The sequence below is a fragment of the Mustelus asterias genome, chromosome 4 (assembly GCF_964213995.1).
Source record: "Mustelus asterias chromosome 4, sMusAst1.hap1.1, whole genome shotgun sequence".
NCBI lineage: Eukaryota > Metazoa > Chordata > Chondrichthyes > Carcharhiniformes > Triakidae > Mustelus > Mustelus asterias.
In genome coordinates, this window is record NC_135804.1 from 46,620,415 (window position 1) to 46,635,864 (window position 15,450).

The 15,450-nt window shown below is 40.3% G+C and overlaps 1 protein-coding gene across 2 annotated transcripts in view; it reads left to right on the forward strand.

Annotated features, from left to right (window-relative positions):
* nfatc3a (nuclear factor of activated T cells 3a) overlaps positions 1-15,450 on the forward strand; it is a 147,475-nt gene that overhangs the window by 51,412 nt on the left and 80,613 nt on the right. The window lies entirely within an intron of this gene.

Here is a 15,450-nt window from a genome sequence, read left to right on the forward strand (position 1 = left end):
TGTTCTGATGCAGGCAATTCATATCACCCTCATTGTTTGCCACTCCTCCAAGTTTGGTATCATCAGCAAATTTTGAAATTTTACTCAAAGATCCAAATCATTTATATATTCCAAAATAACAGTGGTCCTAGCACTGACCCCTGGGGAACACCTCCCAGTCCTGAAAAAAACAATTCCGTGCTTTTTGCCCTTAAGTCACTTTTTATATCCAAGTACACACAAACTCTCCTATTCCATAAGTCTCAATTTTGTTAACCAGCCTATTATAAGGTACCTTGTCAAATGTTTTCTTAAAATCCAAACAGACAACATCAACCAGCATCCCTTCATCAAAAATTCTATTAGATTAGTTAAGACAAACTGACTTTTACAAATTTGTGCTGGTTCTCCTCAATTAACTCAAATCTCTCCAAGTGCCTGTTGATTAAGGATCCCAAAATCTTACCCGCCCCTAGCTGCTAGGACTGTCCTCCCACCCTTTCTTGAATAAGTGTCACATTTACCATACCTAGAGAAGCTTGAAAAATTAAGACAAGCCCTTCTACTGTCTCCAGCCCCATTTCCTTTAGGAATTTGGGATGCAAACCATCCAAATCAGGTGACTTATCTACCCAGCCTTTCCAGTACCTCTTCCCTTTTCAATTTTCCACTAATATTTTGTCAGATTTATCTTCCTTTGCAAACACCAATGTAAAGCATTCAGTAAGTATTGTAGCCTTGCCATTCACCTCTAAGTAATTAACACCCTCTTTGCCCCTAATAGGATCTACTCCAGCTCTTTGAACTGTTGTTCTGATTTTATATCCAGCAATTCATGTATGTAATTGTAAAAACAATCATTTTTCATATATTGAGGGAGCTCGAGTGATAACTGAAATTTATTGGTTTTGTTGCTCGATTGCTCTGAATGCATTAATCCCCAACTGTGTGGGCATATGATGTGTTGGAGAAAGGTGTTGATTTGAGGGGAGGGGAGGTGGGGGTTCACATGAGAATTCCAGGATATTAGGGCAACAGAAGGTTTCTGCTACATGGTAAAGGAAAAGTTGCAATTATTTTGTATTTCATTGCATGTTTCCTTCTGATTTTAAAAATATATTATGGGGGGGGGGGGTTGTTGAAAGGAAAGGCAGTTTGCCTGATGCAGTCAGTCATAGGTACACTAACTTTAAATCTTCGTAGTCATATTGTATTGTGGCTGTAAAAAACAGAGATAGCAGATCTGGGAGAAAATCAACCTATAGTGCCTCTTGTTTTTAATGCAGGGTTACAAAAAAGGCATTAATTGCCGTAGTTGTTTGATTACTTATGGGTCTGAATTGCAAACCATTCAGTTAGAAGTTAATTTTATTAACTGAGCCCTATTCATACTTCTGTGGTATGTTTTTACACGTGGGGCTAGTTGGCTTACACTTCAGCATCAACAGATTTTGTGTGATTAGCACAGTGTTGTGCCTCTTGATTTAAAGGTTAATGAATAGTCCAAATTAAAATATCATACCTATGTATTTTGCTTTTCAACAGAATAATTTGACTTTTAAAATGATTTTACTTTGCTTTGCTGTTTATTTAGTTAAGTAGTATATGACCTAGAGCAGCCACAATGGTTGTAATTGCACAGTTGCTCAGGATTGCTTTTTATCCTGCAGTGACCTTTGGTGTTAGCCCCTTCACTGCAATTTTATTTACGCACACACTGACCTTTGCCATGGAAACACAAGAGAAACATAAAGAAACAACTTGGCAATGGTTCCCTGTACAAGCAATGGGTGTCAGTGCAAGTGTAATGTTACATGGGTGGGGGGAAGAATAGGCCTCACTGCTGGCATTGTGTAATATATAATGGATCACTCAAGTAACCTAAGGATGGCAAATTTAATTTTTGAGTTTACAATATTTTTAATTTCTTCAAGAGAATTTAATTTTTGCAGTGTTTATAAGCTGATTCCTTTTGCTATTACTGGAGAGTGTTGATGGAACAGATGGAGACCAAAATAAAATGTCCTTAAATTAGATGATCAACATATGTAATATTATACAGCAGTTTTATTTTAGTTTCTGTTTACTATCTCTGCAGAAAGGGCATGTGGTGGTTTTACTGATCTGGAAGGTATAAATGTCAGTACTTTAATATAACTCAGTATTCATATGCTTGAGTTGTGATGTGTAACAGCTGGTCGGCTGAGGTCTTGTTAGATTAAATAACCATGAACCCTGCAGACATTGCATTCTTCCCTGTAACATGGTGTGTTTGATCCACACTTGCCAATTGAAATTTGGTATGTGATTGAAAGAATGGCAGGTGTTTTAAGAGAGCAATAATCCAATATTGTCCTCATATTCATGGATATTTTATGAGGTAAAAGAGTTGTGCTTTTATCACAACGAGATGAAATGTAAATATCCCAATCTCTCTCTCTTTCTGCCCAGCAAAAGTTCTTGGCATTAAGCCTATGTGCATCTCAGCATATGAGAAACTCATGGTCAGTTTTATTTTTATTTATGATGCATGAAAACAAAATAATCTCAGACATGAGTTTTGAAGCGCCATTTTAACCACAGTGAACATTCATTTGAATTCAATTTATTGTATAATTTTACCCAAGTTCATAAAAATTCTTCTATCATATATTGAACTTGAAGCATACCTTGGGCTCTCGAACTTTACAGTAACTATTCACTACTGATCTCCTATGGCATTGCCTACTGAAAGTGAAGATAATAGGATTGCCTCGACATTGGTGGCATGTGCTTAGTTAGAGGTCCCATGAGGAAAAGGTAGAGAGATTGTAGGAAGGCATCAAGAAGCATAAGATTACTTGGTGTGGAGGGTCAAAAGTTGCACGGGCAGGAAGTTAAATCATGTAAGAGAGCTGAGTAACATTGCATTAATATGTAATTGGAGTGGGATGGAAGATAATGCTGAGCCTGCTGAGAAAAGAGTCAAAAGCTGTTTGGTGAATAGTAAATGTTATTGGTAACTGTATTGATAATATTGTCAAAGCAAAATACTGTGGATGCCACAAACTGAAATAGAAATGCTAGAAATACTCAAGTCTGGTAGCATCAGTGGAGAGAGAAACAATATTAATGTTTCAAAGCTGGCAGTCCTGAATATTAATTTTTATATATGTCATAGTACAATGGAAGTTCACAGCACAGAGGATCATTCAGTTGACAGTTTGCTAGAGCAATCTCAAACTAATTCCACAACTTTGCTTACTGCACACAGTTCTGTATTTTCCGTTGTCTCAAATGCTAATTTTACTGTTCCCTTGAGTGTAATGATTTCTGGCTCAAGAATTCCCTCAAGAAAACCTTGCTTTAGTCTGTAGGAAAAGAATTCTCCTAATCTGCCTGTTCACCCTGACTTTGTAAATAGATGGCCACTTGTCACTGACTCCTAAGAAAGGGAAAGTGGTCTTTCCCTATTCACCGTGTCAGTACCTTTTCACAGTCCTTATCTCTATTAAAGCCTCTTATTAATCTGCCCGGTGCAGTGAAGATGGTGCATTATCTTAAGCCTCTCTTCATAACTATAGTTCATCTTGGGCACCATTCTGATGAATTTATGCGGTCTCTGACTTCAATATCCTTGCTGTAATGGGGCAGCCAAAACTCTACACAATATTCTTAACTACTGTATAGCCAATGTTTTGTATATATTTTTCATGACTTTATTCTGTATATCCCTATTTATAAAACTAAATGCTGCTTGTTCTTTTAAAGTGTCATCTGTCTCATGATCTCGGACCTGAGCAGTAGAATCAGAGATAAAGTACTAATCAAAATTTTCCACCATACTACCAATAGTACAAAGCATCGTAGCTGTGAGGGACAGCTTGGTGGATAGGATATTAGGATGTAGATAGGCTGGAAAATTGGGCGGGGATCCTGGATTCAGGATTCAATCCTGGACCGGGGAGCGGCGCGGGCTTGGAGGGCCGAAGGGCCTGTTCCTGTGCTGTATTGTTCTTTGTTCTTGTTCTTTGTTCAATGAAAAATTATTTAGACTGCATGAAAACCAAGCCTAAATGGCCAGTCAGGAAAACCTAAGAATGAAAGCAAGAGGAGTTGAACCAATTGAACTGTTCAAAATATATTTGGGGGAAAAAAATCAGTTTCTTAGACTGAAATTTATATTGCCAAATTAATGGAAATGAAGAGCAAAACAGAAAAGCTTCACAATCTTGTAATCAAATTTACTAATTAAATTATCCTTTTAATATCCCTGTTAACATTTTTACTTCAAGGCCTCAGTGTCTCAAAAGTGTAGGGCCATGACAGAATATATTTTCCCTGAACAGTTCAAAGGATTTACCAACCACTTACTTACATTCTGATCACGTTCAGTTTGGACGTGGACATCACTGACTAGACCAGCATTTATTGCTCATCCCTAATTGGTCTTGAGAAGGTAGTGGTGAACCGCTGTAGTCCACCTTGTGTAGGTGGCATCATCAATGAACATCCCACTTCTGACATGATAGAAACATTGAAATTAGGAGCAGCAGTCGGCCATTCGTCCCTTCAAGCCTGCTCTGCAGAAGGAAGGAGGTCTGGAGGAAAACTATTAATGAAGCAGCTGAAGATGGTTGGGCCTAGGGCACTACCCTGAGGAATTCCTGCAGTGATGTCCTGGGACTGAGGTGATTGACCTTCAACAACCACAGCCATCTTTCTTTGTGCTAACCAGTGGCGTGTTTTCTCCTGATTCCCATTGACTCCAGTTTTGCGAGGGCTCCTTGATGCCATACTCGGTCAAATGTTGCCTTGATGTCAAGGGTAGTGACACTCACTTATGGAGTTCAGCTTTTTCATTCATGTTTGGACCAAGGCTGTACTGAGGTCAGGAGTTAAGTGGCCCGGGCGGTACCCAAATTGAGCCTGAAGGAACAAGTTATCTCTGAGTAAGTGGCGTTTAATAGCATTGTTGACAACCTTCCATTACTTTGCTGCTGATAGAGAACAGACTGATGGGGTAGTTAGCTGGGTTTGATTTATTCTGCTGCTTATAGCAAGGACATACCTGGGCAAGTTTCCACTTTGTTAGGTAGCCAGTGTTATATTTGTACTGGAACAGCTTGACTAAGGGTGCAGCTAGTTCTGGAGTACAGCTCTTCTGTACTATCATTGGAATGTTGTCGGGGTCCAAAACCTTTGATGTACCTAGTGCTTTTAGCTGTTTCTTGGTATCACGTGGAGTGAAATGTCTGATGCTGGGGACCTCAGAAGGATGAAATGGGTCATCTACTTGGCACTTCCGGCTTAAGATTGTAACAAATGCTTCATTCAGCCTTGCCTTTTGCACTCTTGTTCTGGGCTCTGCTGTTGTTGAGGATGAGGATATTTGTGGAGCCCCTTCCACCAGTTACTTATTTAATTGTCCACCCCCATTCATGATTGGATGTGGCAGGACTGCAGAACTTAAATCTGTTGTGCGATTGCATGGCTCTGTGTATTGCATGCTGCTTATGCTGTTTAGTATGCATAATAGTCCTGTGTTGCTTAATCGGGTTGATTGCTTATTTTTGGGTATGTCTGTTGCTGCTTCTGGTGTGCCTTCCTACACACTCTTCAATTAAGCAGAGTTGATCCCCTGATTGGATGGCAATGGTAGATTGGGGAATATGATAGGCCATGATGTTTAGAACAATTCCGCTGCTACTGTTTGCCCACAGTGCCTCGTGGATTCCTTGTTTCGAATAACAGGATCCGTTCAAAATTTATCCCATTTAGCACAGTGGTAGTGCCACACAACATGTTAGAGGGTATCCTCAATGAAGAGGGGACTTCATTTCCATAAGAACTGTGAGATGGTCACTCTTATCAATATTGCCATGTACAGATGTATCTGCGATAGGTAGATTGGTCAGGACGAGGTCAGCTAGGTTTTTCCCTAATGCTGATTCCCTCATCACCTGCTGCAGTTGCAGTATAGCAGTTATTTCCTTGAGGACTCAGCCAGCTTGGTTAGTAGTGGTGCTACAAAACCACTCATGGCACTGGACATTGAAACCCTCCATTCAGAGTACATTCTATGCCCTTGTTACCCTTAATGCATTCCTCCAATTGGTGTTCAACGTGGTGAAGTTCTGATTCACTAGCTGAGGGAGGGGGTGGGGCTAGCTAATAGCAGGAGGTTTCCTTGTCCATATTTGACTTGATGCTGTGAGACTTTGTGGGGTTTGGAGTCAATGTTGAGGACTCCCAGATCAACTCCCTCTTGACTGTATACCATGGTGCCACCAACTCTGTTGGGTCTGTCCTACTGGTGGGAGAGGACATATTGAGGGATGGTGATATCTGTGACATTGTCTAGTTAATTAATGTTATATATCCAATACAGTTTCATATCTATTTGGCTAGGCAGAAAAGAGTAAGTCATCATCTTGCTCCTGGAGTTATTTTGTGCATTGATGTTGGACTTCCTTCTTAGTTCATTTTTGCATGATCCTTCTCCACAAAAAACCCAATGGCAGACTTGACAGAAGTTGAAAAGGACTTAATTAATTATCTAATTTTAACAAAAGATGAACAATAATTATTTCCTTGTCTAGCTACTTTACTTTAATTGCTCAGATCTCTAAATCTGACCACGTAACCAGTTTCTGAATGCCTCTTTTCATTACACACATACCTTTGAGGCAGCAATTAATGTTTCAAATGAGCGGGAAGCAAAAAATTGGGGGCAGTCGGCTCATTTTTCTTGTTTTCTTTGTGTCAGTATTTCTATGGAAAAGCTTCAGCTTAATCTGGAGTAGAATATTACAAAGCAGAATCACAAAAGGGTTACAGCACAGAAAGAGACTATTCGGTCCACTGTATCTATGCTGGTTCTCTGAAGGAACAATTCACCTAGTGTTACTCCCCTACCTTTTCCCCATAGCTCTGCCACATTCTTCCTTTTCAGATAATGTTCCAGATCTCTCTTGAAAGACACAATTGATCCTGCCTGCACACTTTCAAGTGGTGGCGTTCCTGATCCTAGCCTCTTGGTGCACGCGAAAGATTTCCTCAAGTTACAATTGTTGCTTTTACCAGTTACATTATATCTGCTCCCTTCTGGTTTGTCTGCTTAGTGCTTACCTGTCAACTTGGCTCAGGGATGGAACAGTCACCTCCTGAGCCAGAGGTATTTCGTTAAAATCGTGCTCCAGGATCTGAGAACCTTTTGGGTCAGTAGCAAAATGGTGGTCCTCACTGCAGTTCACAAAGGCAAGGTGATTTCTGTGGTTTGGATTTCCCTTTCTCAACAACAGTTTAAATCTGGCACCAAGCATATTGGATCGCCGGGCAACCAGCAGCTGTGATGCCAGCAAACAGGGTAAGCAGCCAGTCACATTGAAGTATTTGCACAGGCTGCAAACCAAGAAGTTGAAAAAACTGATTATCCTTCACTATTAAGTTTTCAGATTTTAAAAAAGTAAATGAATGAATTTGGGTGGAAGCTAAAATATCATATACTTAAAAATGAATATTGTGTGGATAGGTTTTTATCATAATGGAGAAATCTGGCATTCCACAAATATAAAACTAGCTTTCCAGGGCCAATGAGAGTATTCAACAATAATTTTGAACCTAACAAGCTGTTTAAAAACACAATTAAACCCTGTTTAACAAGATGTAAATTTTTTTTGAGGGTTTTTACAGCAAGATTAACAGCGAACGAGTGAGATTTTCACTAATATATACAGATTGCTTTGGGATTGCATTCCAGGGGGATCTTGGCAAGGATACCTTCTGGAGGAGCATAGAATTATTACCAGCAACTTTAGATTTCCACATTATTTTGTACATGTGCAAAATTCCAAAATTGCTATGAGTTTTAGTGGGGTTGTGGCTGCAAATGCTGAAGGTTTCACTGTCATTACACAACACAACGCAAGAAATAGAAGCAGGACACTACCCTGAGGAACCACGAGGCCCACAAGGCCCTTTAAAACTTCTCCGCCATTCAATACAATCATGGCTGATCTATGGTGGCCTCAACTTCTTTTCTGTGCCATTTCTCCATAACCCTCTACTCCTCGATCTATCAAATATTAATCACTTTGAAGACTTCAAATGATCCAGCCTCCACCACACTTTGAGGCAGAGAATTCCAGAGATTCTTTTGCAAGAAGAAATTTCTATGTTTTTTAAAAAACCAGCCTTTTATCTTGTAGCTATGTCCCCTTGTTTGAGGCTCTCCCACTAGTGAAAACATCTCACCATCTACCCTGTCAAGTACCCTCAGGATCTTATGTTTGAATAAGGTCATCCCTCACTCTTCTAAACGTCAAGGACTACATACCCAAACTATTTAGTCTCTCTTGATAGGACAACCTTCTCATCCCAGGAATTAGCCAGGCGAATCTCTTTTGGACTGCCATTGCAAAATCTGGGCTATCCTAGGCTGATGCTTCAAATCAACATTCAAAGATTGAAAATTGCTATATTGTTGCAACATTTGTTTCTTGTGCACAGATAGATGCTCATGTGACTCATTTGTTTAATTACCTTTCCAGTTGTATATGTTTTTAAGTGCAGTTTTTCAGTGTGTTTTCACCCAATAATTGAGATTTTTGTTGATCTTTTGGTGTTATTGTATTCTTTACTTCATACATTGTAATTTTCACACTTTTTGGTTGGAGGTCAATCATGTCAGTCCTGCTATCGGAGTTCCCCAGGGTAGTGTCCTAGGCCCAACCATCTTCAGCTGCTTCCTTCCATTATAAAGTCATATATGTGGGATATTCGTTGATTGCGGCACGGTAGCACAGTGGTTAGCACTGCTGCTTCACAGCTCCAGGGTCCCAGGTTCGATTCCGGGCTCGGGTCACTGCCTGTGTGGAGTTTGCACATTCTCCTCGTGTCTGCGTGGGTTTCCTCCGGGTGCTCCGGTTTCCTCCCACAGTCCAAAGCTGTGCGGGTTAGGTTGATTGGCCAGGTTAAAAAATTGCCCCTTAGAGTCCTGGGATGTGTAGGTTAGAGGGATTAGCGGGTAAAATATGTGGGGGTAGGGCCTGGGTGGGATTGTGGTTGGTGCAGACTCGATGGGCCGAATGGCCTCCTTCTGCACTGTAGGGTTTCTATGATTGATTTCTATGTTCAACATTTGTGACTCCTCAAGATACTGAAGCAGTCTGTGTTTATATGTAGCACAAATAACAATCGGGCTTGAGTTGAAAAGTAGCAAGTAACGTTTGCGTCATACGAGTGTCAGGCAATGACCAACTCCAACAAGAGAAACCCGAATCATCTCCCCATGAATTTCAATGACATTACCATCACTGAATCCCCCACCATCACAGTAACTTCATTGCAGTGTTCATGTAAGCCTACTTGTGACCCTAACAAATAAAATTAAATGATCAACATCCTGGGGTTATCAGTGACCAGAAACTGAACTGGTCCAGCCATATAAATACTGTGGCTACAAGAACAGGTCAGAGGCTGGGAGTTGTGTGACAATGACTCATCTGCTAACTCCCACAATCTGTCCATCATCTGCAAGGTACAAGTCAGGAATGTGATGGAATCCTTGTCACTTGCCTGGACTCTTTAAAAAGCTTGACACTATCCTGCTTAGTTGGCACCCCATCCACCAACTTAAACATTCACTTTCTCCACCTGCAATGCACAATGTCAGTAATGTGTACTAGTTACAGTATGCACGATGGCCACGCATTAAGGCTGCTTTAGACAGCCCCTTTCAAACCCATGACCTCTACCATCTTGAAGGATAATGTAGATGCGTGGGAACATCACCACCTGCAAGTTCCCCTCCAAGCCATAAACAATATGACTTGGTAATTTATTACAGGTCCTTCTCTGTTGCTCGGTCAAGATTCTGGAACTTCCTCCCTAACGGCACTTTAGGTGTACCTACACCACATGGACTGCAGCCATTTGAGAAGGTTGTTCACCATTGCCTTCTCAAGGGCAATTGGGGTTGGGCAGTTATTCCTGGCATAGCCAGCAATGCCCACATCTTGTGAATAAATAAACATAAGTGAACATAACCTTCTGCACATGTATACACAAACTACTCCAGATAGTTTAATTTGAATCAAATATATGCTGTAAATGTGTTCCACCAGCAGGGGAAGCACAACAGATGACTGAAGCAGTGACTACTTTATGTGAAACCCTTTTCTGCTCTGATTCTCAGCACAGGGAGATAAAATACAATGATGGAAGTCTAGGCATGGGTGGGACTGGATAATCTTGACATTGCTTGTCTTGGGCAGCAGAGAAGGGAAGGATGCAGCATAAACTGCAACATCCTCTTTATTATTCATCTTTATTCTTAAGAACTTCTTGCATTCATTGGAGGTGATGGTAAAGGGAGAGCTGTTTAAGGAAATGATTCATGGGGGGGAAAATAAGATAAGATAAAATGAGATCTTTGTTTCAGAATTATTGTGAATTCTGAGTTGTTTTGGAGGGGGTGAAGGGCCCAATTAGATCTGGAGATGAATAGCTTAACTAGTTGTCTGCAATAATCTTTCAATCCTGGGCTCTTGGAGAATGAAGATGGAGTCCATCCGTATTGTGGTGAATAACTGTGGTTCAAACAAGCCAGGTTTTTACTTGGGGGCAGGACATCAAAGGTGGAGGCGAGTTAATGATTTACAAAGAAAGGGGGAGGGAGAAAGTCGTTAAGAGACATTTTCCAAATGGCATGCAGCTATCATCTGATCATATATTTGCATGCCATTTAAATGTGTCTCTGGCTTCTAATTTATTTACATTAATTTGAATGCATTTCACGTTTGTCTTATTAATTACCTTTATTCACAGTTTAGGAGCCAAAATGGAATATTCCAAAACCACAATGCTTGAATTATAAAACTGAATTGCAACAAAAATATCAAAGTGTTTTTGTTCACCCAAATACTTTGCAGAATAGAATTTGAATTTTTAAAGGAAGCGTGAAGGGTTTCTACAGTTTCCTTATCCATCTCGTTTAGTCTGGGCCATGGCTCAGTGGTAGCAATCCTGCTTCTGTCAGAAGGTGATGGGTTGAAGTCTCACTCTAGGCTGAGACTTCAGTCCAGTTTGAAGGGAGTTGTGTATTGTCAAAATTGCTATCTTTCAGATGGTACCCAGGCCCTGCCTGCCTGCCTCGCGTGGGAATGAAATATACCGTGGCATTTTCTTTTCAAGAAAAGCAGTGATATTCTCCAGATGTATTGGCCACAATTTATCCCTCGACTAAAACCACTGACACGCTATCTGGTCATTTACCTCCGTGTGCTTTGTGTGACCTTGCTTATGCGCACATTGTCTGCTACTTTTCCCTACATTCCAGTAACAACTACGTTTCATAATTAGATTAGCTGTAAAACCCTTTGGGATATCCTGAGGTTGTGAAAGGTGCTTCTAAAAATGCAAGTTCCATCTTTCCTTGGCACTAATCAGATACTGTAAAACAATTTTTACTTTACGTTCCCTTTTAACATAGCAAAATATCCTATGGTGTTTTGCATTTAGAGGGTTGGAATTGAATAGGGGGAAATTAGGGGAGCAAATTGAAGAGCTAAACTGTGGGAGGGTAGTATGGTAAACAGGTTTTGGGAGATGGAATGTTGGGTTTAATGGCTGATAGTTACTCATGGTAATATGAAGGGATGAGAAATGCCTGGTAGAGTTGGAATAGAGGAAGATGCAAACGGGCTACAAGAGGTTGCCGAGTTGGGTAATGAGCCTATTGAGGGTTTAGTGATGGTGATGAGGGGTGCGATTTTCCATACAGCCCGCTGCGCGTTTGATGGCGGTGGAGACCGCCCGCCGGTGGCAGAATCTTCTGGTCCTCCCATCGTCAAGTGTTTCCCGTTGACTGTGCTCCTCGCCACTGGGAAACTCACAGTGCGGTTGGCGGGATTTTCGTGAACAGCCGGAAAGTTCCGTCTGAAGAATAGAAGTTTGATTTAATGAGAACAGGAAGCTAATGGAGGTCATTGAGGACAGGGTTATGGGGTGAGTAGGATGTTGTGCCTTATGGATTGTGAACAGTAAAGTTTGGAACGAATCAAAAGTTTATGTAAGATAGAATCTGATCTATGAGGAAATCATTGGCTTGAGCTTAAGAGACGTAGTGAATGCGAGTAAGTAGTATTTAAATCCTGATCAAGAGCTGACAAAGTTCACTTGGATTCAGTTGGTAGATTCGAATGACTAAAAAATTGGACTCTAATTCCTCAGATACAATTAAGTACTATTGAACCTTATTATTGTTGATTACATTTTATTCTTTTTTTATTAGTAAATTGGATCCAGCATTCATTTGTAATGAAGTATTTTGGAAGCTTATTTATTTAGTTTAAGTCATTTTGTTTAGTGTTAATAGTTGCCAGATGGTTTACAGTGCAAGTATTGTTTCCCCACACATCTATCTTCTAGCATTAAGAATTTTGAAATGAGCATTTGGGTTACAGCTTTAGTTCTACTAATACCTGGTATTTAATTTGAGAATTAGTATTTTCTAATTATTGTAGATGTGGATTTTCCAAAGCAAATCCAGCCTGCGAGTTGACCTGCCTTTTTTATATTTTGATATTGAAATGCTTCTGGGCTTTCATCTTTAAAGGCTGCCAAGTTTTAAATCATCATGAGACCATCTTATTTGAAATTAAATGCATCATTAGCATTTGTGTGTGCTGAATGTGCAGTAATATTGTAGCAGAGGATACTGCAGACTTTTTGTTGAAATCTTGGGCTAGGCTTATAAAGCTGAAATGATAACTTCTAACAAAAAAAGGGGGGAAAAAATCTGTATTCAAATCAGCCAATCCAGTTAGGCCTGGGAAAGGAGCATGACCTAATGAGGGAAAATTCACTCGTTCAGGTCATAGCTGGAAAGGTTACCACAAAAGCTTGTGTGGTTTACTAATTTTTCTATTCATGGAGAAGAGGCGTGAAGTGAGTTTTTTTGATTATGACAGCACTTGCTGTCTATAAAATAAACTACATTTGACTTCATCTTACTAAAGTACTTTGACCCATCTACTCAAAAGATTGGATAAGCGCATCAAGGTTTTCTGAAAGATTATAGACCTAAAATTTAGTTTGGACCTAGACACCAAGTTGTGCAAACAGCTTGCCTACGCTGAGAGGACCGAGAGAACTTTGTCTCTGGTCAATATGTTTGGCATGAGATGCCAGCACTGGTCATGCCTTCACAGGATCTGCATAATTATCAGACCACCTTCCCTTTGAACTTTACTTTGAACCAAAGCACTGCTTAGATGACTACAAAGCACCACATGACTGCTATTAACTTTCCTTCACTAAAACATCTCTGCTGATCCTTCTTACTGATATGGAGGTATTTACTGATGTGTCTATGACACCAGCAAATTAAGTTCATGGTATGAGAATAGCTCACCAATCAAAATAATATATATTGAGTTTCAAATTTTTAAGACTTTGATAGTGCACAGATTGGAGAGAAGGAAGTACTTTATATTTAAAGCATCCCCCATGCCATCTTTCTTAAGTAGTATATTTTCTGGCTTCTCTTTGCTGCAGCTGAAGCATTGCACGTACTATGTTTTGTCTCTAGTAAAATGTTCTCCAGACTAGTTTTTACAAAATAGAGTGCCCTTGTTAGTTTAATAAATGTTTTGTATGTAGTTAATGAAAGTTGCACATTGAAGCCAGTACTTTTGTAGAACCAAAGGAAGTTATCAATTCTTTCCCCACATATACTCCTTATTACCAACTGGTAACCCTAGCGAGGAAGTGTCTGCATGGAGACAGAATGAAGCTTAACTGTATTCTCCATTGTTGAACAGGCTCTCAACTTTAAAGTCTAAATACATGTATTGGAAATGTCACTGTCGCCTGTGGACTTGAACACAAATCAGCAGAAGAGGAGGAAATTTTCAAAATATCCTAAAGATATGGACTATAATTTTGTCTCCCAGAGGGGCCAAAAATCAGATTGGATTCTAGGGGGTGTCTTACCTGTCACCTTCCCGCTGCCAGTGGAGGGTGCCCATTCTCAAGATAATAGAGAGACACATGAATATGTGCATCAGGAGTAGGCCATTCGAGCCATCAAGCCAGCTCTGCTATTTGATCTTATCAAGGCTAATCTAATTGTTGCCTTGACTCAACTTTCCTATCTACATCATACCTTTTTAACTCCGTTGTCAATCTCCAGGGTCTGATAATCTACGTCCCAGAGTACTGAAAGAAGTGGCCCAAGAAAGAATGGATGCATTAGTGGTCATCCAAGATTCTGTAGACTCTGCAACAGTTTCTACAGATCAGAGGGTAGCTAATATATAACCCCATTATTCAAAAAGGGAGGTAGAGAGAAAACAGGGAATTGTAGACCAATCAGCCTGACATCGATAGTGGGGAAAATGTTAGAATCCATTGTAAAAGATTTAATAGCAGAGCACTTGGAAAACAGTGGCAGGATCAGCCAGTCAGCATGGATTTATGAAAGATAAATCATGCTTGCCAAATCTCCTTCTGTTTTTAAGAAGGAGTAAGAAATAGTTCTTGGGGCTAAAGAAATCAAAGGGTGTGGGGGGGGGGGAGAGAGTGGAAACCAGTTACTGATTTGAATGATCAGCCAGTCGTAATGATTGGTGGAGCATGCTTGAAGGGCTGAATGGCCTGCCCCACTCCTATTGGCTGTGGATTCCAGAATTGGTGGAAAGAGAGTTGCCACCGAGTTTCCAACCAATGAGTGAGGCTGTCACCCCTCAGTAAAATCCTGGTCATGGTTTTCAGGTGTTGAAGGATGACCTATGCTTTTGAAAGGTTAAAAGTGATGTTTTCTATTTTGGATTTTGTCACATGAAGTGTACCAGATCATCTAGATAATGGTGATGTAATTCAGTCGCTGGAGGAAATTAGTGAAATGATATTAAACTTTATTACTTATCCAGTCAACCCAGTTAGGAAGTGCTAGATAGTTTTATCTTGCTGTACTGAAAGCCATAACTTCCTGTTTTTGCTGGCCAGTGGTTTTCTTTTAACTGATGATGGCTCCCTAAATTTTAATGTGGTGCGTCAACGTCACCATGTTAAAATCATTCTTGGCATCCACCTCCTTTTCCCCCTCCTCCTGCCAGCATCCTCGGCACAATATTGGTCCTCTCTGTCCAGAAATTAGGGAACAATGAATGAGGAAACTATCTTGCAAATCCCTGGCTTTGACAGCAGTTTTCAATTTCATATGCATCATAGAAACATAGAAACCCTACAGTGCAGAAGGAGGCCATTCGGCCCATCGAGTCTGCACCGACCACAATCCCACCCAGGCCCTACCCCCACATATTTACCCGCTAATCCCTCTAACTACGCATCTCAGGGACAATTTTTAACCTGGCCAATCAACCTAACCCGCACATCTTTGGATCATTCAAGAGAAGATTTTAGGCTGCAAAGAGTTTTATACACAGAACAGCTGGACCTTTATAGTGGAAAGATAGTTCTGCACCG